This window comes from Schistocerca nitens, chromosome 5, assembly GCF_023898315.1.
Source record: "Schistocerca nitens isolate TAMUIC-IGC-003100 chromosome 5, iqSchNite1.1, whole genome shotgun sequence".
NCBI lineage: Eukaryota > Metazoa > Arthropoda > Insecta > Orthoptera > Acrididae > Schistocerca > Schistocerca nitens.
In genome coordinates this window covers 750,685,801-750,711,060 of record NC_064618.1, presented here as the reverse complement: position 1 = coordinate 750,711,060, position 25,260 = coordinate 750,685,801, and positions in this window count along the sequence as shown.

The following is a 25,260-nucleotide window of genomic DNA, read 5'->3' as shown; positions in this document are numbered from 1 at the left end:
ATAGCAGCTGCCGTCTGTCAGTGGTTATTGCACGTTGACGTCGAAAACAGGCAATGGTCACGTTAATATGACTGGACCGTGTACATACCTGTACATCAGAAGTAAATGGATACTGTTAGTTCCGAAGGCAACATTGAGGTGCTTACCAGGCTTGAGTAACCTAAAGAAGCAAGATACTGCCTCTTTTTTCGTGTAGGTTCTTTTTATGAGCACAATAACTTGTAAGGTGTCAGTCAAATCCAACACCTTCTATGAAAACCCTGACATGATAGCAAATCCGGCAGTATGTCACATAGCTCCGAATAAATCCTGACATTAAATTAACCAAAGTAATACCATCAACGAGTGAGCTAATGGAATACCACAGACTAGCAGAAGAACGCCTAAATGCATGTCATACCTTCCCACCGTGAAACAGACGCAGTTCCGAGGGGAGAAACGAGAACAGAAGCCGAGAGCAGAGCCGTGTAAGCTAGAAGACCCTACGATGAGGGACGGACAACCACATCCGGCCGACCGCCAAGACCACCCCCCAGCACATATTAAAAGATAGAGAACAGTATAGATCTTACAGAATTTTTGTAGGCGGAGCTTAAGGTTAACATTGAGACCCTGATTGGTCAGTTGAAAACACAGCCAGATATCTTTTTCTTAAACCCACTTCAGTAAATTGTGGTAAAGAGAAGTTAGAGAAATTTGCTTCCGAGACGGTGTGTGGAGCTGCGCCGCCCGCCGCTCCCCGACGCTGCCTAACCACCGACAAGGTAATGAACGCACACGATGCCGCATAAGAGCGCATAAGGCTTCACTCAGAACTGCAGAAGTCTCATCTGTTACATCCCCTTTTTGCGTAATACTAGTGTCGATCGTCAATTAAAGCTCATGTTATTCACATTTGCTATTTGAAGTTAAAATCTGAAACGCGATGATTTTTCTTTTATATAATCATAGAGAAGCCACATCAGCCACTGTAATTTACGAGAAGTTAGATAAGTAATTAAAGATAATTGAGGGTCACTGTAGACCATTTTGATAGTTTTCTCTTTTATGAAACTTAACTTAAACCTAGATTATAGATGTGATATGGCATAGTCATCCTTCAGGGAATGTTGAACGCAGTTGGTTTTTATCATCCTGTATTAAAATATTTCCTTTCATCAATAGCGCAATTTATAAACAATGTTTTGTGAGTAGAATAAAATTTCCAATGGTAAACTTAACTGCTTTTTCGACGTTATTTTACCAGCTAACTAAAAATAGGAAAGCCTTGAACCCCTTCCACTAAATTTAGTTAGTATTAAGATCCTTTTACTGGGAGTGCAGTGGAGCTGACGCTGAAATCATTAAGTCTTTGATTATATCATCGCTAGTCTCACTGAACTCTTCTGTACTCTCTATGTCATGTGTGGTCTGGCGTTTCCTTACCAGCAACAGGTCCCAGGTTCAAACTAGTCAATTCCCTAAAAAACACGCTCAGAGCGTCGTTGAGCGAAAGTGGTAGGGAGACACGACTTAGAACAAATAGCCACTACGCAGAATGTTAGAAACTGCTCGACGACGCAAAAGAGAACATCCACCCTCGTAGTGCAAGATTACGGTTAAGGAAATAGCAGTGGCATTAAAACCAGAAAGCGAGGCAGTGCAACTGCAGAAACATCAGCAGTATGTCTTCGCAAGTCCATAAACGTCGGGGGGAAAATGACGCTTGTGAATCGATCTCTACTGAATCTTGCATGTTCGCTGACAGGCTGTGAGGTCCAGCGCTCGTTCCTCCATACCACAGCGTCTGCCCTTCCAGCCCCATCTGTGTGTGTGTGTGTGTGTGTGTGTGTGTGTGTGCTTGCTCCCGCACGCTGGTCTCGTAGTATAGTCCGCGCAGCGCTTTTTGCGTGCTCTGCGCCCAGCTAAGTGCGGCATGACTAATGGTGTGGGACTGCCTACCTGCCCCCAGACGCCATGCATTATACGCTACCGCAGAGCACAGTGAGTAGTGCTGCGCTACACGGAGCGCGCGCACACACACACACACACACACACACACACACACACACACACACACACACACACGTACAGCCTTCAGCCTTCCAGGCGCGGCCGCTTCGGTGCCGCTAGCTGACAGCCTGCAGGAAACTCCACCGACTCGCTCTAATTACGGACCAAATTGCGGATAATAGCGACGCCTCGGCTTGGATTACAACGCAGTGCCGCGCAGATTTCTCGTCCATGACGTAAGCTGGCGAACACCCGACACTCGCTTCTTTCCCTTCTTTTTCACTGAGGTAACTTAGTAGACCCACCCTTCATTCCATAGACATTTCTGCATTTTCGGATGTAATTGTGCCAACCCTGACTACCTGAGAAAGCAGTAATAAAAGCCCGCCGCGGTGGCCAAGCGGTTCTAGGCGCTTCAGCCCGGAACCGCGCGACTGCTACGGTCGCAGGTTCGATTCCTGCCTCGAGCATGGATGTGTGTGATGCCCTTAGACCAGTTAGGTTTAAGTAGTTCTCAGTTCTAGGGGACTGATGACCTCAGATGTTAAGTCCCATAGTGCTCAGAGCCATTTAAAGTAATAAAATGTTCGACATTTGCTACTTACCTGATTTACACCCCACAATACATGTTTCCATAGATTGTTTTATCCTACCTATCTTTAGGTAAAATACAGGGTCCGTCAAGGAGAATAATTTTATTTCACATTAAGATATATGAAACTATCAGCCTCGATTGCGTTAATGAAACCAACCTTTACCTAGGTTTGATCCCAAATAATTGAGCCTTCTTCAAAAGATATACCTGAATATATAATTTGTCTAAGAGGGCATGGTCTAGAAATAAAACTGAAACAGCCTGAACAGGAGTAGTCACATTTTAAAAATGCGGCTGTTTTAGTTTTATTTCTAGACCATGCCCTCTTAGACAAATTATAGATTCACATATATCTTCTGAAGAACGTTCAATTATTTGGGCTGAGACCTAAGTAAAGGTTGGTTTCATTACCGCAATCGAGGCTGATAGTTTCTTATGTATTAGATTATCACGATTGCTGACTAGGCTGCAATGTTGAAAATCCACATTAATTTAATTTCTACGCCATTGAAGACAGGAACTTAAGGTAAATTTCTACTTGTGCATTAGGATACAACGTTTTTATTTTTTAAAGTTTCACCCGATGCATGCAGTCGCGCTTGGCCATACAGTGGTAACGTCCGTGCCTGAAAACCTAAAGGTCGCGGGATCAGTTTGCATCCTGATCTCGGAATACTTCAGTCTGAGTTTAACCTAGCTTTCACCTCTCAATGACGGGAAGATTCTCCGGCAACAACATGTAGTCCGAATGCCTCGTTAAGCTGTAGTTCCCCTTTCCCTGGTAGAATTACAGCGGTGGGCGAGGTACTCAAAATTCGCCAAAGCAGAGTCCAGCTGAAAGACTTGCAACATTCCGTGAGCCACACGAAACAATAGTACTAATTATTATTATTATTTCTTTCCTTTCTCAGACGTTATGTCTGGTTAAAAATGGAAAGCGACGCGGACCTTGATCAAGCGTCACTTCCTATTAACTGTACGGTATGTGTTATATTGCATTTAGGAACTTTCGGGTAATTGAACATGTATCAATAATTAGGGATTTCTGTAGTTGTATATATAAGTTTGGATGTAGCTGTATTGCGATGATGTACTGGTGGATATTGTGTGGTATGACTCCTATAGTTGATAGTATAATTGGTATAATGTCAACTTTATCCTAATGCCACCTGTCCTTGACTTCCTCAGCCAGTTGGACGTATTTTTCAATTTTGTCTCCTGTTTTCTTCTGTATATTTGTTGTATTGGGTATGAGTATTTCGATTAGTTGTTTTAATTTCTTCTTTTCATTGTTGAGTATGCTGTCAGGTTTGTTATGTGGTGTTGTTTTATCTGTTATAATGGTTCTGTTCCAGTATAATTTGTATTCATCATTCTCCAGTACATTTTTGGTGCATACTTGTATGTGGGAACGTGTTGTTTTATTAGTTTATGTCGTATGACAAGTTTTTGATGTATTATTTTTGCTACATTATCATGTCTTCTGGGGTATTCTGTATTTGCTAGTATTGTACATCCGCTTGTGATGTGATCTACTGTTTCTACACTCCTGGAAATTGAAATAAGAACACCATGAATCCATTGTCCCAGGAAGGGGAAACTTTATTGACACATTCCTGGGGTCAGATACATCACATGATCACACTGACAGAACCACAGGCACATAGACACAGGCAACAGAGCATGCACAATGTCGGCACTAGTACAGTGTATATCCACCTTTCGCAGCAATGCAGGCTGCTATTCTCCCATGGAGACGATCGTAGAGATGCTGGATGTAGTCCTGTGGAACGGCTTGCCATGCCATTTCCACCTGGCGCCTCAGTTGGACCAGCGTTCGTGCTGGACGTGCAGACCGCGTGAGACGACGCTTCATCCAGTCCCAAACATGCTCAATGGGGGACAGATCCGGAGATCTTGCTGGCCAGGGTAGTTGACTTACACCTTCTAGAGCACGTTGGGTGGCACGGGATACATGCGGACGTGCATTGTCCTGTTGGAACAGCAAGTTCCCTTGCCGGTCTAGGAATGGTAGAACGATGGGTTCGATGACGGTTTGGATGTACCGTGCACTATTCAGTGTCCCCTCGACGATCACCAGTGGTGTACGGCCAGTGTAGGAGATCGCTCCCCACACCATGATGCCGGGTGTTGGCCCTGTGTGCCTCGGTCGTATGCAGTCCTGATTGTGGCGCTCACCTGCACGGCGCCAAACACGCATACGACCATCATTGGCACCAAGGCAGAAGCGACTCTCATCGCTGAAGACGACACGTCTCCATTCGTCCCTCCATTCACGCCTGTCGCGACACCACTGGAGGCGGGCTGCACGATGTTGGGGCGTGAGCGGAAGACGGCCTAACGGTGTGCGGGACCGTAGCCCAGCTTCATGGAGACGGTTGCGAATGGTCCTCGCCGATACCCCAGGAGCAACAGTGTCCCTAATTTGCTGGGAAGTGGCGGTGCGGTCCCCTACGGCACTGCGTAGGATCCTACGGTCTTGGCGTGCATCCGTGCGTCGCTGCGGTCCGGTCCCAGGTCGACGGGCACGTGCACCTTCCGCCGACCACTGGCGACAACATCGATGTATTGTGGAGACCTCGCGCCCCACGTGTTGAGCAATTCGGCGGTACGTCCACCCAGCCACCCGCATGCCCACTATACGCCCTCGCTCAAAGTCCGTCAACTGCACATACGGTTCACGTCCACGCTGTCGCGGCATGCTACCAGTGTTAAAGACTGCGATGGAGCTCCGTATGCCACGGCAAACTGGCTGACACTGACGGCGGCGGTGCACAAATGCTGCGCAGCTAGCGCCATTCGTCGGCCAACACCGCGCTTCCTGGTGTGTCCGCTGTGCCGTGCGTGTGATCATTGCTTGTACAGCCCTCTCGCAGTGTCCGGAGCAAGTATGGTGGGTCTGACACACCGGTGTCAATGTGTTCTTTTTTCCATTTCCAGGAGTGTATTAGGCTGCAGAAAGTTGAGAAACAAGCCCCTGCTGCACTTCAGTCTGGCCGCAATCGGAACTGCCACCATATTACTACTCGGAAACGAAAATACAGTTCCATCTGAAGCTTTCAATCTAAATCACAACCTGTCACTGCCATCACTCTACTAGTAGTACTAGTAGCTTACGATATAGAGAAAACTGTTTACAAATTTTTAAACATGACTGAAACAGCAACTGCTGAAATTCTTCACGATAAAGGATGACAGCCAAAACAGTTGGAGGATAAAAATTTATTAAAATTCTTGACCAAGGTTTCGGTATATATAAGTATACCTTCATCAGAACAGGAAGACACTTTCATTAGAAAAACCTTAGCATCGGAAATGAGAAACACTAAAGCTTAAGTAACAGTGAAATTACCAGAGTAATACCGGCACAAATCTTTTAGTTACTTACTAAAATTACATCATGCAATGGAGATTAATAAAACAATTGTGCAAAAGGCGTCGTCAATAATTAAGACATCTTCTCCATTTGTACAACATGACGATGGGCACAGATTCAATGCGAACAGTTTAGCACCAGTACTTCGCCTATGAACTATCGAGACAAGAGTGTGAAAGCACTAGGTCAGATGGTTTCGCCGAGATAGGGCCCTTGTGGTATGTGCCAGACACTCGCGCGTATTAAAATCCGTGGATACCTACATAAGCGCATCAAAATAATTAAAAGTTGTGCTAATTCAAACCTTCTGTCTTAATACAACATATCAGACCATTCAAAAACATTTATGTAAAATAGAAAATATAGAATCAATTTACCTGTGTCCTAGTGTCAAACAGATGAAGCTTGCGCTATGGAACACATCTAACGAGAGAGGGCACTAGTGTAATGCGCGAGAATCTTGCTTAACGTAGGCGGTGAACACAACGACAGATGGTTTCGTTTTACTGTAACATTTTGGTTGTTTTCGCTAGTATATATTTCACCGCCTACGATACGCAACATTATCGCGCATAACACTAGTGCCCTCTCTCGTTAGATCTGTTCCATAGCGCAAGCTTCATCTATTTGACACTAGGACACACGTAAATTGGTTCTATATTTATTATTTTACATAAATGTTTTTGAATGGTCTGATATGTTGTATTAAGACAGAAGGTTTGAATTAGCACAACTTCTAATTATTTTGATGCGCTTATGTAGGTATCCATGGATTTTAATATGCGCGAGCGTCTGGCACATACCACAAGTGCCCTCTCTCGGCGAAACTATCTGACCTAGTGCTTTCACACTCTTGTCTCGATAGTTCATAGGCGAAGTACTGGTGCTAAACTGTTCGCATTGACTCTGTGCCCATCGTCATGTTGTACAAATGGAGAAGATGTCTTAATTATTGACGACGCCTTTTGCACAATTGTTTTATTAATCTCCATTGCATGATGTAGTTTTAGTAAGTAACTAAAAGATTTGTGCCTGTATTACTCTGGTAATTTCACTGTTACTTAAGCTTTAGTGTTTCTCATTTCCGATCCTCTGTTATGCCAGTCCTGCCTGGATATCTGCCCCCCCCAAATTCTATAAGTCCCTCCAGATCCTTGAGCGTCATGCACTCCGCCTCGGCTTCCGTATACGCCTCCCGTCCCCCACGCGGATACTCTGTGATCTCATTCCTTTCCCCCATCCGCTCCCATTCCTCGAACATATCCGCATCCTCTACACCTCCCGACGTCTTGAACCCCCTCATCCCCTGGTTGCTCCTCTCCGAACCCCGCCCCCTGCCACGTCTTCACCGTTGTGTCCCCCCTACCCTCCATCTCAACACCCTACATCTCCTTTCCCAAGGTGGCTTCCATCAACTCCCCCTCCTGGATGATGCCCTCTCTCCCTCCATTTATCCCTCCTATCAACTCTGATCCTCACTCCCCCTCCTTCCCTCTGTCCTTTTCCCGGGCTCCCTCTCCCCCCCTTCCATCCTCTTTCTTCCCCGCATCCCCTCTCGTTGCCCCCTTCTCTCCCCCGCGTCCTTTTACATTTCCCTCCTCTCATTCCCTCTCCCCCTTCTCCCCCTTTTTAGTCCTCTCCCTCCTTAGTTCCCCCCCCCCTTTTCGTTTTTTTTCCTCTCCTCCCTCCTTCTTTTTCCCCCTCCTCCAGGTCCCCCCCTCCCCCCTCCATCTGCCTTTGGCTCGGGAGTGTCATCTTTGTGCTGCCACTTTCGTGCAGTGTTCTCCAGTGAGTGTTCTACAGTGCGTGTTTTACAGTGAGTGTTCCGTGTTGTGTTTTTTGGGCCTTGTTGCGAACGACCATCATACTGTCGCTGGGTGTGCCTTTTATCTCTTGCGAACAGAAACCAGACTGTCGCCGTGTTTTTTAATTGTGTGTCTACTATGTTACTTGTCTGATTCGTGTATCTTTTATCTACATTGCCAACCCCTTTTGCTTTCTGTTTTAGCTTTCCGCATTTTTACGCCATTTTACACTTTAAATCGCCATTTTATCGTATGTTTTACCTTGTTTCTTTCTTCTTCCTTTATTTAAAAAAAAAGTCTGTAGGCTGTAGAGCAGCGTAGTAAGCTGCTGCCAGCCTGCCCCCTTCAGGGGGAACTGAAAATCAATAAAGAAAGAAAAAAAATCATTTCCGATGCTAAGGTTTTTCTAATGAAAGTGTCTTCGTGTTCAGGATTTTTTACTTGTGATGAAGGCATATTTATATATACCGAAACCTTGGTCAAGAATTTTAATAAATTTTTATCCTGCAACTGTTTTGGCTGTCATCCTTTATCGTGAAAAACTGTTTACACTTACAGTGAGAATATGCTTAATATATTACATAACAAATTAGAGGCTTCTGGCATTTTCCGTGACTTGTCAAAAGGCTTTGACTGTGTGAATTACAGTTCTCTCTTAAGTAAATTAGAATGTTATTGTATTACTGTCTGTTCTGCAAAATGCTTAGTCTTACGTATTAGGACACAAAGGGTGTTGTTGCGAAATACCTGTGGAGTAAGTAATATCTTCATATGATTGGGAGTATATGGTGTTTCTCAAGGTTCCATCTTGGGTCCGTTGCTTTTTCTTGTGTACATCATTAACCTCTCGTCTGTTACATTGCCAGATTCTAACTTTGCTTTGTTTGCAGATAATACAAACATTGCAATAAATAGCAAGTTCAAAAAATGGCTCTGAGCACTATGGGACATGACTTCTGAGATCATCAGTCACCTAGAACTTAGAACTAATTAAACCTAACTAACCTAAGGACATCACACACATCCATACCCGAGGCAGGATTCGAGCCTGCGACTGAAATAGCAAGTCAAGTACGGTTTTCGAAACTGCTGATTATCGATTTTTCACTGACATTAATAAATGGTGTAAAACTAATTCATTGTCATTAAACTTTGAAAAGACCCACCATACGCAGTTCAGAACCTGTAAGGCACTTCCTTCCAGTATGTGTATAGCATATGAAGACGTCCAGATCGAAGAGGTTGACAGTGTTATATTTCTGGGACTGCAACTTGATGATAAATTCAGTTGATAGGGGCATACCAGAGATTTGCTGAAGCTCCTAAGCAAGACTATTTGTAATGCCAATGATATCAGAGGTAGGAGATACAAATGTAATACAGACCTGCATGTTTTGCATACTTTCATTCTATGTCATATGGGATCATATGTTGGGGGTAACTCGTCATATTGAGAAAAAGTTTTTAGAGTACAAAGGCGTTTAATAAGATTCATTTGTGGTCTAAATTCAAGAATATCACGTGGGGTCTAGGTATTTTAACCACGGATTCTCAGTATATTTATTCCTTGATGAAAATTGTTGCAGATAATGTCTCTATGTCCAACTAATATGTCAATACATAGTATCAACACTAGGAATAAGGACAAACTACATAAAAACCTAAAATCAGTTATCGTGATCCAAAAAGGTGTGAAATATTCAGTAACACACATCTCCAATAAAATGCCACATTACCAGTTTTTCCGTTTGCCTGTAAAGAATTCGTGTTATTGTTTTGCAACCGTGACTTATTAAACTGATAGTTCGATAATTTTCATATCTGTCGAAATCTGCTTTCTTTGGGATTGAAATTACTATAGTGTTCTTGAAATCTGCGAGTGTGAATCATTATACTGAAGCTGCATGTCATGGTTGATTCACCATATCTGACTTGACGGTATGGCTTCGAGGCTAAGAAACCGGGTGTTAATTAGGTCTCTTTAATTTTCCTGTAGGCAATATCTATCTTACCCCTAACGATACATGCTTCTACATCCTTAAATTTGTGCTCTAGCCATTCCTGCTTAGCCATTTTTCACTTCCTGTCGATCTCATTTGTAAACGTTTCTATTCCCTTTAGCCTGCTAAATTTATCGCATTTTTATATTTTCTCCTTTCATCGATTAAAGTCAATATCTCTTATGTTACCCAAGGATTTCTACTAGCCCTGATCTTTTTACGTACTTGGTCCTCTGCTGCCGTCACTGTTTCGTCCCTCAGAGCTACCCATTCTTCTTCTACTGTATTCCTTTCCCCTGTTCTTGTCAGTCGTTTCCTAATGCTCCCTCTGAAACTCTCTAAAACCTCTGTTTCAGTTTATCCAGGTCCCATCTCCTTAAATTCCCACCTTTTTGCAGTGGTCAGAGTCCACATCTGCTCCTGGAAATGCCTTACAATTTTAAACCTGGTTCCAAAATCTCTGTCTTACAATTATACAATCAAGCTGAAACCTTCCCGAGCCATCAGGTTTTTTCCAAGTACACAACCTTCTTTCATGATTCTTGTACTAAGTGTTAGCTATGATAAAATTATGCTCTCTTCTAAATTCTACCAGGCGGCTTCCTCTTTCATTCCTTTCCCCCAGTCCATATTCACCTACTACTTTTCCCTCACTTCCTTTTCCTACTATCGAATTCCAGTCCCACTTGAGTATTAAATTTTGGTGTCCCCTAACTATCTGAATAATTTCTTTTAATTCATCGTATATTTTCTCAATTTCCTCGTCACCTGCGGAGCTGGCATATAAACCTGTACTACTGTGGTGGGTGTGGTCTTCGTGTCTATTTGGCTGCAATAAGGCGTTCACTTTGCTGTTTATAGTAACTTACCCGTGTTCCTATTTTGTTTTCCTTATTAAACCTGCTCATGCATTACCCCTATTTGATATTGTATTTATAACCCTGTATTCACCAGACCAAAAGCCCTGTTCCTGTCCCACCGAATTTCACTAATTCCCACTACAGCTAGCTTTAACCTATCCATTTCGCTTCTTAAATTTCCTAACCTAACCGTCCGATTAACGGATCTGATATTCCACACTCCGATCCGTAGAAGGCTAGTTTTATTTCTTTTTTTTTCCTGATAACAACATCCTCCAAAGTAGTCCCCGCCCGGAGATCCAACTGGGAGCTCTTTTAACTCCGGAATATTTTACCCCAGAGGATGCCATCATAATTTAACTATACAGTAGAGCTGCTTGCACTCAGGAAGAAATACGGCTGTAGTTTCCCCTCGCTTTCAGCTGTTTGCAGTACCAGCGCAGCAAGGCTGTTTCGTTTGATGTTACAAGGCTATATCAGTCAATCGTCCAGACTGTTACCCCTGCAACTACTGAATAGCCTGTTGCCTCTCTTCAGCAACCACACACTTGTCTGGCCTCTCAACAGATACTGTTCCGTTGTGGTTGCACCTATGGTATGGCTATCTGTATCGCTGAGACACGCAAGCCTCCCCACCAACGGCAAGATCCATGGTTCATGGGGAGGGGGGGTGTCATCAAGTTAGATACGGTGAATCATTACAACTGAAGTTGCATGTCATGATTCGCCCTATCTAACTTGACGATATGGCTTCTAGGCTACGAAACCGGTCGTTAATAAATTGTTTACAAGACCAGTCAAGCAGTTAATTCGATATATCAATAGCATAGGTGTGTTCAGTAATGTTCTTACGAGCAACAGACATTGATAAACGCAATATTTGGTGTAGACTTGTATCATTAGATCTCTTGTATGAAAAAAAAAATTTCCTTTATGAGAAATTTGTTACATTTTACTTAGAACCTCTCATAGCGAAGAGTAAATGCCCCTAGTTAACAGCTGTTACACCGTGGTTGCAGTGAGGTATGTAAGACCACCAGCATTGAGGTCATTAGTAACGGAGCAGTTGCGCTGGGGTTTAACGGTTTAATGGAAAGAAGTGTTCGTGTACTTCTTATCGGACTGTCTCCTGCTGGGTTCTTCAGGTGACGAAACGGAACTACACGAATGTAGCCGACCGTACATTGGCTAATCGTACGTAATCAGCTTACAAGGAAACCTCCCCATCGCACCCCCCTCAGATTTAGTTATAAGTTGGCACAGTGGGTAGGCCTTGAAAAACTGAACACAGATCAATCGAGAAAACAGGAAGAAGTTGTGTGGAACTATGAAAAAATAAGTAAAATATACAAACTGAGTAGTCCATGCGAAGATATGCAACATCATTGACAATGAGAGTTAAGGAGCGCCGTGGTCACGTAGTTAGCGAGAGCAGCTACGGAACGAGAGGTCCTAGGTTCAAGTCTTCCTTCGAGTGAAAAGTTTAATTTTTTATTTTCAGTTTATGTGACAAACTCTTATGTTTTCATCACTTTTTTGGGAGTGATTATCACATCCACAAGAAAACCTAAATCGGGCAAGGTAGAAGAATCTTTTTACCCATTCGCTAAGGGTACAAGTTAAGTGGCTCGACAACATATTCCTGTCATGTGACGCACGTGCCGTCACCAGTGTCGTGTAGAATATATCAGACGTGTTTTCCTGTGGAGGAATCGGTTGACCTATGACCTTGCGATCAAATGTTTTCGGTTCCCATTGTAGAGGCACGTCCTTTCGTCTACTAATCGCACGGTTTTGCGGCACGGTCGCAAAAAACGGACACTAAACTTATTACAGTGAACAGAGACGTCAATGAACGAACGGACAGATCATAACTTTGCGAAAATAAAGAAAGTAAAAGTTTCAGTTGAGGGAAGACTTGAACCAAGGACCTCTCGTTCCGCAGCTACTCACGCTAACCACGGGACCACGGCGCTCCTGAGCTCACATTCTCCTTGTTGTTGCTTATCTTGCACATGGACTACTCAGTTCGTATATTTTGCTTATTTTTTTCATAGTTCCACACAATTTCTTCCTGTTTTCTCGATTGATCTGTGTTCAGTTTTTCAAGGCCTATTCACTGTGCCAACTTATAACTAAATCTGAGGGATGTGCGATGGGGAGGTTCCCTTGTTAGTGGATGGGCGATTTTGAATAACTTTATTTAGAGAAGTGAGAGATACGCTAAGCTCTCATGTCTGACCACTGTAACTCTGAACAAGTTACACTTGTCAAAAACTGTACGGAACGTCGCTTTAAGCTAGCGAACTAGTTTCCTGGGGAAACTGACTCGCCTGCCAGTTTTCAGATTCTAATTCACACTTCCCAACGTTTCGTCTGAAGAAAATGCCGAAGGAGCTCCTACAGAAAGTCCACTGATGATTCCTTCCTCAGCAGTCCGATTCAGTCAATTGAGAAGTGAGTCATTACTTAATCTCTTAGTATGTGCGCGCGCGCGCGCGCACACACACACGCGCACACACACACACACACACAGTTTGGTTGATTTCACGTTATGATCAACTGAATTCTTCTTAGTACCTCATTCTTCAAAGATAACTGTCACCGGAAGTAGCTGCAAATAAAAAAAAAACCTATTTAGCTGTCCGTTTTTTCGGGTCATCGGTTACCTGCCCGCCACGGCTTCCTTTTCTGTGCTAACCTCTTCATCCCAGAGTATCACACTTGATAAGTTGTACATATTGATAGGACTACTGACGAATAATGTAACTGCCAATAGGCGGTAGTTGTGCTTAATAACTTGTCATTAAATTCTGGTGCCGTGTCTGTCAAATGATCTGATGCATACACGATCCAGTAAGTGACAACCTGAGATGCAGAGAAGTCATAATGGAGCAGAATCACTAACATGCTAAATCAAGTCCACATATTATTGATAAGTTACAGTAACTCGTAACACTGTATAACGATACGCGCATAACTGATTTGGGAGCACTGTGAGAGTAAAAACATTAGCGGAACTAGTTTAAGTTCTTGAATTTAAGGGGTTACAAATATATATATTGTAATATTTATACGTGAGTTAAATAGAGACGACAAAGTCCAGAGAATGTAGTACTGTTTTACTGTCGGGGAACTGTGTGCAAGAGGATTAAGTCTTCGTTAAGAAAAAATATGGCATCATAAGAGACAACTTAAATGGAACATTATACCAGCGTAATTGTGCGGATGGGAGCAAAGGCAAGTGTACGTTTTTTGAACTGATGGAGAGCTAGGATCAGTGAGTAGTAAGGTGCTGAGCGCACATAAAATAATTTAAACACAAATAATTGTTTATTTACCACATGCCTATCTTGCAACTATCAGAATAAGTAAAATTAATTCGTCACAACGAGCAAACTTTTTGACTGCAAGGATCAGTAAACTGGAAACAAATCTTTAGATTATGATAAATGTAGAAGAATGTAAAAAATATCTCAGCAACATTTGCTGTAATAAACAGTAACATAACTGACTTATAAGGTGCCATACTCGTCTTTGAGGCAGGCAGTAAAATCTTAAGTGAAAAATAATTTTGAAAGGCAACGCATTAAACATGTGTGTGAAGCAGACTCAACAGTACGTTCAAACCTTATCATAGCACATAACTGAAAGCATCAAAGCGCAAAATTCAAAGAGATAACAAATTATAAACGTCTATGAAGCAGACAGTGAAACCATTAATCCAAAGTGAACATTGTGCACACGTCGGTGAAGCAATACTAAAAGAAATAAGTAAAACAATCAAACGTTTAAGAAAGAAACAAACTACACGCCTGTGAAATATAGAGGATGATGCTAATAAAAATATTACAAAGCAAAATAAATTACGCATATCCATGAAGCGGTCAGAGCTTTTTCTCGTTTCAGTTATTAACAACAGCTTTAGATTTAAGAGGCCAGGCAGTTTCTCAATTCAGAAGAGAGTTTAGAACATACAAAATACAAATTAGAATATATAGCAAGCGGATTACAAAACTTACACCGGCCCATTAAGCACAACAGTGCTACGTTTGCATGCAATCAGAAGTCGTTTTGTGGGCCACAAATACTGAATCAAAGCAAATAAATTCATAGAAGGTTTTTAGATTAGTAAACACAACTAAACAAAATTTTGAACTGCTGGAAATAGAAGAGACCGCTATACTAAATTATGAACTTGGTAATCACGAAACGGCGTTATAGCCTCCTTTCATGCTCACAGTACAGAACCAGTACGTTTTGTAAAACATAAACTGAGAACGCAAATCAGATAGCAAGTGAAAGGCCGTACGGAGCTCCCGCAAAACACCACGGAAATAGAGCAAAATTGTTAAAAGTCAGGGATATAAAATACTTGCTTACAAATTCACACATGAACGGTGCGAGGCGAGATTTGCAATCAAATAATCGTTAAGCTAGTCATGTTCAGGATGCTGATCCATCGTTAACGCCTCGGCCGAACTATGGCCAGTGGAATGATCTAGCAAGAACAACGAACGAAACTTAATGGTGACAGAGCAGAAGTTTCTCTCGCGAACCGTCACTAACACATTAACGACCGCCGCAGCTCAGCAACGCAACCAAAGAAATTCAACGGAGAATCGCTATCAGAACGCACACATAACCTAATTTTTACTTATTCGGAAAAAGAAGTCAATCTAACAGGAATTTATATCTGTCGTTGATTGTCATCTAGAAGCAGGAAGGTAATATCGTTTCTTAAAGGTATCGTCAAAAGGGAAAGGAAATTCGAACGTTTTATGCACACACCCCTTGGAAGCCACAATGTAAATACAGACCATTTCCTTCAACGAGACAACACAAAACAACAACAACACCGCCGGCCTGAGTGGCCGAGCGGTTCTAGGCGCTACAGTCTGGAACCACACGACCGCTACGGTCGCAGGTTCGAATCCTGCCTCGGGCATGGATGTGTGTGGTGCCATTAGGTTAGTTAGGTTTACGTAGTTCTAAGTTCTAGGGGACTGATGACCTCAGAAGTTAAGTCCCATAGTGCTCAGAGCCATTTGAACCATTTGAACAATAACACCGAGATGTACGAACTAACTTAGACGGATTTTTTTTCCACGTTAGTAGGAAGGTGATGGTCTCCTATCTATGGGGGAACCCTAAATGATGATGTATGTAGCGTAAAACAAGTTACACTACCAGAGGTTCGGAAATAAATTTTATAGATCGGAACTAGCAGAGAGCACAGTGAATACAGACAAACATTGCTCAAGCAGCAATTCGCCTTCCCGAAGAGATTGAAAGATGTCGGTTATCGTTTTATAAACTTCACTGAGTGGAAAGTTAAGGAGATTAATTCTTCTTTTCTTATGGATATGTCGATTTAGTATCTCGTTTGTCCGGCCCCGGTAGCTGAGTGGTCAGCGTGACGGAATGTCACTCCTAAGGTCCCGGGTTCGATTCCCGGCTGGGTCGGAGATTTTCTCCGCTCAGGGACTGGGTGTTGTTGTGTCGTCCTAATCATCATCATTTCATCCCAATCGACGCGCAGGTCGCCGAAGTGGCGTCAAATCGAAAGACCTGCACGAGGCGAACGGTCTACCCAACGGGAGGCCTTAGCCACACGACATTTCATTTCATTTCAGTATCTCGTTTGCACAATTTTTCTCGTTTTCTCCAATGTAATTGTTATTCTAAACCTTATACGTTGCTGAATATTAAAACAACAACACTATGAAGGTGCCGTGCAGTAAACTTCGTGCGACCAGCGCCCGAGAGGACAGACATTGACTATGTCATACAAGATCGTATAGCCAACTCACATACCTTGAGTGGGGAAATGGGTATCTTTGTAGCAAGACAAGGATCCAGATGGAATGTGTGATGACGTTTGAAGCACCGTGGACTATCTGAATGGCAAACGTTGTTGTTTCTCCATAGACGCGGGTTTGTCGACAGCGGTGCGGTAATCGATAACGCAGGATGCAGGAGTGGCACAAAGTCATTCACTCACACAGTCCCAGTTCTACGTACAGACCCCGATGGATGGCTCTTCGTGAGGAAGCTCTGGGGTGAACGAACATTGTCAGATTCCAGTTGTCATCCTCACAATGGGGCTAGCACCTGGTGGGATGGTGTGAGATGTCAATTGGTACACACACATTCACTTCTGGTTCGCATAATCGGTAATTTGGACAGCAGTTAATGTATTAATATCGATACATATGTCATATGTCCGAGATGTCTGGCGTTATTTTTTCATTAAAATAATGTAAGACCACATGTTGCCCATTCCGTCGTGAAATAAATGGTTTCCATCGCCAGAACGTTCTCCATAGCTCTCATTTGTTGAAAACATCTGGTCACGGTTTGCGGAGAGGCTGGGATGGTCACACTAGCGAGCAATTGCGATTTAAGGACGTATGTCATTCAAGCTCACTTCATTCAAACTCACTTGGAGGGAAGTGTCTAGTCCTCGTGGACCAGCTTCGTAAGTAGCAAAAAATGGTTCAAATGGCTCTGAGCACTATGGGACTTAACATCTGAGGTCATCAGTCGCCTAGAACTACTTAAACCTAACTAACCTAAAGCCATCACACACATCCATGCCCGAGGCAGGATTCGAACCTGCGACCGTAGCAGTAGCGCGGTTCCAGACTGAAGCGCCTAGAACCGCTCGGCCACCACAGCCGGCTCCGTAAGTAGCAGTCCGGTTCTTCTCTGTGTTTAGGGCAGCCAAGTTACACACTGATAACAGAAGCGACGCTTCGTGGCATGAAAGCAGTGTGGCCTTGGTAGGCAGCTGGAAGGAGTTGGGACTACATCTGCACACACAAGTCACCTAATTCCCATAACTTCCGGGATGAAGGCGCTGAGCTCTGACGCCATGTTCAATAACATCCCAGATGTGTTCAATCGGGTGCATGTATCGCGAGCTGGGATCCAATACTTCGTCAATTGAAATTCTCCGCTGTGTTCCTCGAACCACTCCATCACACTCCCGGCCTTGTGACGGTGGCGCATTATGTTGTTGAAAAATGCTACTGCCATCGGGAGATATGATCGTGATGAAGGGGTGCATCTAGTTTGCACCAGGTCCAGTGGACCCATGGGTGCCCACGTGAATCTTCCGCGGAGCATAATGGAGCCCCCGTCCTGCAGTGTAGGTGTCAAGGAGCTGTTCCCCTGGAAGATGACGGTTCGCGCCCTTCCGTCGGCTTGATGAAGAAGAGATTCATAAGACTATGCAGCGCTCTGCCACTGGACCAGCGTCCTTTGCCGATGGTTACGTGCCTGTTTCAGTCGTAGTTGCCGAAGTCGTGGTGTTAATATTGGCACATGAATGTGTTGTCGGCTGAAGAGGCCCATCGTTGGGAGTGTACGGTGCACGGTGTGCACAGACACCCTCGTACTCTGCCCAGCGTTGAAGTCTGATTTTAGCCACAGCTCGCCGTATGTCTTGTTTTACCAGTCTGCCCTCCCTACGACGTCCGAAATTTGTAACTAGAGGTTGCTGCCCAACCCATGACGTGTGGACGGTTTCACCTTGGTTTCGCCCCATGTTGAAGACACTCACTACAGCACTCCTTGAACACCGGACAGTTTGTGCAGTGGAACCGCGCTGCTGCTACGGTCGCAGGTTCGAATCCTGCCTCGGGCATGGATGTATGTGATGTCCTTAGGTTAGTTAGGTTTAAGTAGTTCTAAGTTCTAGGGGACTGATGACCTCAGATGTTAAGTCCCATAGTGCTTAGAGCCATTTGAACCATTCAAGTTCGTGCAGTTCCCGAAATGTTCGTACCGAGGCTCCGGGCCATCACTATCTGCCCTCGGTCCCTTTTACACCCACGGACAGTACGCTCACTACAAGCTCCAGGCGTGTGTCTGACTGACAGTCATTTCTTGCCAGGTGACGCTGCAACCGCCTGGAGGGAATTACATCGATAGTAGGACGGTGGTCATAAGGTTCTGGCTGATCAGTGTATACCACGCGTTAGCTGTAATATAGTATTTTTGTAAATTGCTAGTTCACTACATTTCAAAATATGTAGGCCTAATTGGATTCAGGAAGGCGTGAGGATGGTACTGTGTGTCGAAACCGGCAGCCAGTAGGCAAAATAAATAAACTGCGGCTGTAGACAAAAACATACAAGTTTTCATCTGAAAAGGCCACCTGTCTTCAGTGACCGTCCAGTTGCGGTCCTGCCGTGCAAATTCCAGCCTTAGTCGCCGATGAACAGCAGGCAGCAAGGATGCATGAACCACACGCCTATGTGGAGGCCTATACGCGGCAACGTTCGCTGAACGCTCGTTGAGGAGACACTGTTGGTAGGTTGGTTGGTTGGTTTTTGGGGAAGGAGACCAGACAGCGTGGTCATCGGTCTCATCGGATTAGGGAAGGATGGGGAAGGAAGTCGGCTGTGCCCTTTCAGAGGAACCATCCCGGAATTTGCCTGGAGTGATTTAGGGAAATCACGGAAAACCTAAATCAGGATGGCCGGACGCGGGATTGAACCGTCGTCCTCCCGAATGCGAGTCCAGTGTCTTACCACTGCGCCACCTCGCTCGGTCACTGTTGGTAGCCTCTTGGTTCATCAGGGCGGTCACTTGGTCAACAGTTCCATGTCTATTCGCCCCTATACATCGCCGCCGCCGTCCTCCCCCAGCCCCCCCCTCCCCTCCCCCTCCCGTTTATCTATTGCCCATGATGCACTATTGGTGCCTCGTGGCTCGTTTTCGTTAGAACAGTTTTGCCATCCACGGCATACTTTAATCACAGCGGTACGCAAACAAATTACAAATTTGAATGAGATTTTCACTCTGCAGGGCAGTGTACTCTGATATGAAACTTCCTGGCAGATTGAAAACGTGTGCCGGACCGCGACTCGAACTCGGGACCTTTGCCTTCTGCAGGCAAGTGCTGTACCGACTGAGCTACCGAAGCACGACTCGCCACCCGTCCTCAGAGCTTCGATTCTGCCAGTACCTCGTCTCTTATCCTCCAAACTTTGCAGAAGTTCTTCTGCGAACCTTCACAGAAGAGCTTCTGTGAAGTTTGGAAGGTAGGAGGAGAGGTACTGGCAGAATTGAAGCTCTGAGGACGGGTAGCGAGTCGTGCTTCGGTAGCTCAGTCGGTACAGCACTTGCCCGCCAAAGGCAAAGGTCCCGAGTTCGAGTCGCGGTCCGGCACACGGTTTTGATCTGCCAGGAAGTTTCAGTTTACAAACTTGACCGTTTCGGAAATGCTTCCACCCGTTGGCCCGAAGTCGAGTCACATAAATCTCTCTGTTTCCGCTTTGAAACAAGGACTGCACTGTTTTCCGTGTCCCCCCGACACGCTTTGTATATCTTCCATAGAAGCTGCCATCTGTGAGTGGTTATTGCACGTTGACGTCGAAAACAGGCAATGGTCACGTTAATATGACTGGACCGTGTACGTACCTGTACATCAGGAGTAAATGGATACTGTTAGTTCCGAAGGCAACACTGAGGTGCTTACCAGGCTTGCGTAACCTAAAGAAGCAAGATACTGCCTCTTTTTTCGTGTAGGTTCTTTTTATGAGCACAATAACTTGTAAGGTGTCAGTCAAATCCAACACCTTCTATGAAAACCCTGACATGATAGCAAATCCGGCAGTATGTCACATAGCTCCGAATAAATCCTGACATTAAATGAACCAAAGTAATACCATCAACGAGTGAGCTAATGGAATACCACAGACTAGCAGTAGAACGCCTAAATGCATGTCATACCTTCCCACCGTGAAACAGACGCAGTTCCGAGGGGAGAAACGAGAACAGAAGCCGAGAGCAGAGCCGTGTAAGCTAGAAGACCCTACGATGAGGGACGGACAACCACATCCGGCCGACCGCCAAGACCACCCCCCAGCACATATTAAAAGATAGAGAACAGTATAGATCTTAAAGAATTTTTGTAGGCAGAGCTTAAGGTTAACATTGAGACCCTGATTGGTCAGTTGAAAACACAGCCAGATATCTTTTTCTTAAACCCACTTCAGTAAATTGTGGCAAACAGGAGTTAGAGAAATTTGCTTCCGAGACGGTGTGTGGAGCTGCGCCGCCCGCCGCTCCCCGACGCTGCCTAACCACCGACAAGGTAATGAACGCACACGATGCCGCATAAGAGCGCGTAAGGCTTCACTCAGAACTGCAGAAGTCTCATCTGTTACATCCCCTTTTTGCGTAATACTAGTGTCGATCGTCAATTAAAGCTCATGTTATTCACATTTGCTATTTGAAGTTAAAATCTGAAACGCGATGATTTTTCTGTTATATAATCATTGAGAAGCCACATCAGCCACTGTAATTTACGACAAGTTAGATAAGTAATTAAAGATAATTGAGGGTCACTGTAGACCATTTTGATAGTTTTCTCTTTTATGAAACTTAACTTAAACCTAGATTATAGATGTGATATGGCATAGTCATCCTTCAGGGAATGTTGAACGCAGTTGGTTTTTATCATCCTGTATTAAAATATTTCCTTTCATCAATAGCGCAATTTATAAACAATGATTTGTGAGTAGAATAAAATTTCCAATGGTAAACTTAACTGCTTTTTCGACGTTATTTTACCAGATAACTAAAAATAGGAAAGCCTTGAACCCCTTCCACTAAATTTAGTTAGTATTGAGGTTCTTTTACTGGGAGTGCAGTGGAGCTGACGCTGAAATCTTTAAGTATTTGGTTATATCATCGCTAGTCTCACTGAACTCTTCTGAACTCTACATGTCATGTGTGGTCTGGCGTCTCCTTACCAGCAACAGGTTCCAGGTTGAAACTAGTCAATTCCCTAAAAAACACGCTCAGAGCGTCGTTGCGCGAAAGTGGTAGGGAGACACGACTTAGAACAAATAGCCACTACGCAGAATGTTAGAAACTGCTCGACGACGCAAAAGAGAACATCCACCCTCGTAGTGCAAGATTACGGTTACGGAAATAGCAGTGGCATTAAAATCAGAAAGCGAGGCAGTGCAACTGCAGAAACATCAGCAGTATGTCTTCGCAAGTCCATAAACGTCGGGGGGAAAATGACGCTTGTGAATCGATCTCTACTGAATCTTGCATGTTCGCTGACAGGCTGTGAGGTCCAGCGCTCGTTCCTCCATACCACAGCGTCTGCCCTTCCAGCCCCATCTGTGTGTGTGTGTGTGTGTGTGTGTGTGTGTGTGTGTGTGTGTGTGCTTGCTCCCGCACGCTGGTCTCGTAGTATAGTCCGCGCAGCGCTTTTTGCGTGCTCTGCGCCCAGCTAAGTGCGGCATGACTAATGGTGTGGGACTGCCTACCTGCCCCCGGACGCCATGCATTATACGCTACCGCACAGCACAGTGAGCAGTGCTGCGCTACACGGAGCGCGCGCGCGCACACACACACACACACACACACACACACACACACACACGTACAGCCTTCAGCCTTCCAGGCGCGGCCGCTTCGGTGCCGCTAGCTGACAGCCTGCAGGAAACTCCACCGACTCGCTCTAATTACGGACCAAATTGCGGATAATAGCGACGCCTCGGCTTGGATTACAACGCAGTGCCGCGCAGATTTCTCGTCCATGACGTAATCTGGCGAACACCCGACACTCGCTTCTTTCCCTTCTTTTTCACTGAGGTAACTTAGTAGACCCACCCTTCATTCCCTAGACATTTCTGCATTTTCGGATGTAATTGTGCCAACCCTGACTACCTGAGAAAGCAGTAATAAAATCCGGCCGTGGTGGCCAAGCGGTTCTAGGCGCTTCAGCCCGGAACCGCGCGACTGCTACGGTCGCAGGTTCGATTCCTGCCTCGGGCATGGATGTGTGTGATGTCCTTAGGCCAGTTAGGTTTAAGTAGTTCTCAGTTCTAGGGGACTGATGACCTCAGATGTTAAGTCCCATAGTGCTCAGAGCCATTTAAAGTAATAAAATGTTCGACATTTGCTACTTAGCTGATTTACACCCCACAATACATGTTTCCGTAGATTGTTTTATCATACCTATCTTTAGGTAAAATACAGGGTCCGTCAAGGAGAATAATCTTATTTCACATTAAGATATATGAAACTATCAGCCACACTGGACTCGCATTCGGAAGGACGACGGTTCAATCCCGCCCCCGGCCATCCTGATTTAGGTTTTCCGTGATTTACCTAAATCATTCCAGGCAAATGCCGGGATGGTTCCTCTGAAAGGGCACGGCCGGCTTCCTTCCCCATCCTTCCCTAATCCGATGAGACCGATGACCACGCTGTCTGGTCTCCTTCCCCAAACCAACCAACCAAACTATCAGCCTCGATTGCGTTAATGAAACCAACCTTTACCTAGGTTTCATCCCAAATAATTGAGCCTTCTTCAAAAGATATACCTGAATATATAATTTGTCTAAGAGGGCATGGTATAGAAATAAAACTAAAACAGCCTGAACAGGAGTAGTCACATCTTAAAAATGCGGCTGTTTTAGTTTTATTGCTAGACCATGCCCTCTTAGACAAATTATAGATTCACATACATCTTCTGAAGAACGTTCAATTATTTGGGCTGAAACCTAGGTAAAGGTCGGTTTCATTACCGCAATCGAGGCTGATAGTTTCTTATGTATTAGACTATCACGATTACTGACTAGGCTGCAATGTTGAAAATTCACATTAATTTAATTTCTACGCCATTGAAGACAGGAACTTAAGGTAAATTTCTACTTGTGCATTAGGATACAACGTTTTTATTTTTTAAAGTTTCACCCGATGCATGCAGTCGCGCTTGGCCATACAGTGGTAACGTCCGTGCCTGGAAACCTAAAGGTCGCGGGATCTGTTTGCATCCTGATCTCGGAATACTTCAGTCTGAGTTTAACCTAGCTTTCACCTCTCAATGACGGGAAGATTCTCCGGCAACAACATGTAGTCCGAATGCCTCGTTAAGCTGTAGTTCCCCTTTCCCTGGTAGAATTACAGCGGTGGGCGAGGTACTCAAAATTCGCCAAAGCAGAGTCCAGCTGAAAGACTTGCAACATTCCGTGAGCCACACGAAACAATAGTACTAATTATTATTATTATTTCTTTCCTTTCTCAGACGTTATGTCTGGTTAAAAATGGAAAGCGACGCGGACCTTGATCAAGCGTGACTTCCTTTTAATTGTACGGTATATGTTACATTGCATTTAGGAACTTTCGGGTAATTGAACATGTATCAATAATTACAGATTTATGTAGTTGTATATATAAGTTTGGATGTAGCTGTATTGCGTTGATGTACTGGTGGATATTGTGTGGTATGACTCCTATAGTTCATAGTATAATTGGTATAATGTCAACTTTATCCTAATGCCACCTGTCCTTGACTTCCTCAGCCAGTTGGATGTATTTTTCAATTTTGTCTCCTGTTTTCTTCTGTATATTTGTTGTATTGGGTATGAGTATTTCGATTAGTTGTTTTAATTTCTTCTTTTCATTGTGGAGTATGCTGTCAGGTTTGTTATGTGGTGTTGTTTTATCTGTTATAGTGGTTCTGTTCCAGTATAATTTGTATTCATCATTCTCCAGTACATTTTTGGTGCATACTTGTATGTGGGAAAGTGTTGTTTTATTAGTTTCTGTCGTATGACAAGTTTTTGATGTATTATTTTTGCTACATTATCATGTCTTCTGGGGTATTCTGTATTTGCTAGTATTGTACATCCGCTTGTGATGTGATCTACTGTTTCTATTTGTTGTTTGCAAAGTCTGCATTTATCTGCTCTGGTATTGGGATCTTTAATAATATGCTTGCTGTAATATCTGGTGTTTATTGTTTGATCCTGTATTGCAATCATGAATCCTTCCGTCTCACTGTATGTATTGCCTTTTCTTAGCCATGTGTTGGATGCGTCTTGATGGATGTGTGGCTGTGTTAGATGATATGGGTGCTTGCCATGTAGTGTTTTCTTTTTCCAATTTACTTTCTTCGCATCTGTTGATGTTATGTGATCTAAATGCTTGTAGAAGTGGTTATGAAATTGCAGTGGTGTAGCCGATGTATTTATATGAGTGATTGCTTTGTGTATTTTGCTAGTTTCTGCTCGTTCCATAAAGAATTTTCTTAAATTGGCAACGTGTCCATAATGTAGGTTTTTTATGTCGATGAATCCCCTTCCTCCTTCCTTTCTGCTTAATGTGAATCTTTCTGTTGCTGAATGTATGTGATGTATTCTATATTTGTGGCATTGTGATCGTGTAAGTGTATTGAGTGCTTCTAGGTCTGTGTTACTCCACTTCACTACTCCAAATTAGTAGGTCAATATTGGTATAGCATAAGTATTTATAGCTTTCGTCTTGTTTCTTGCTGTCAATTCTGTTTTCAGTATTTTTTGTTAGTCTTTGGCTATATTTTTCTTTTAGTTCTTCTTTAATATTTGTATTATCTATTCCTATATTTTGTCTGTATCCTAGATATTTATAGGCATCTGTTTTTTCCATCGCTTCTATGCAGTCGCTGTGGTTATCCAATATGTAATCTTCTTGTTTAGTGTGTTTTCCCTTGACTATGCTGTTTTTCTTACATTTGTCTGTTCCAAAAGCCATATTTATATCATTGCTGAATACTTCTGTTATCTTTAGTAATTGGTTGAGTTGTTGATTTGTT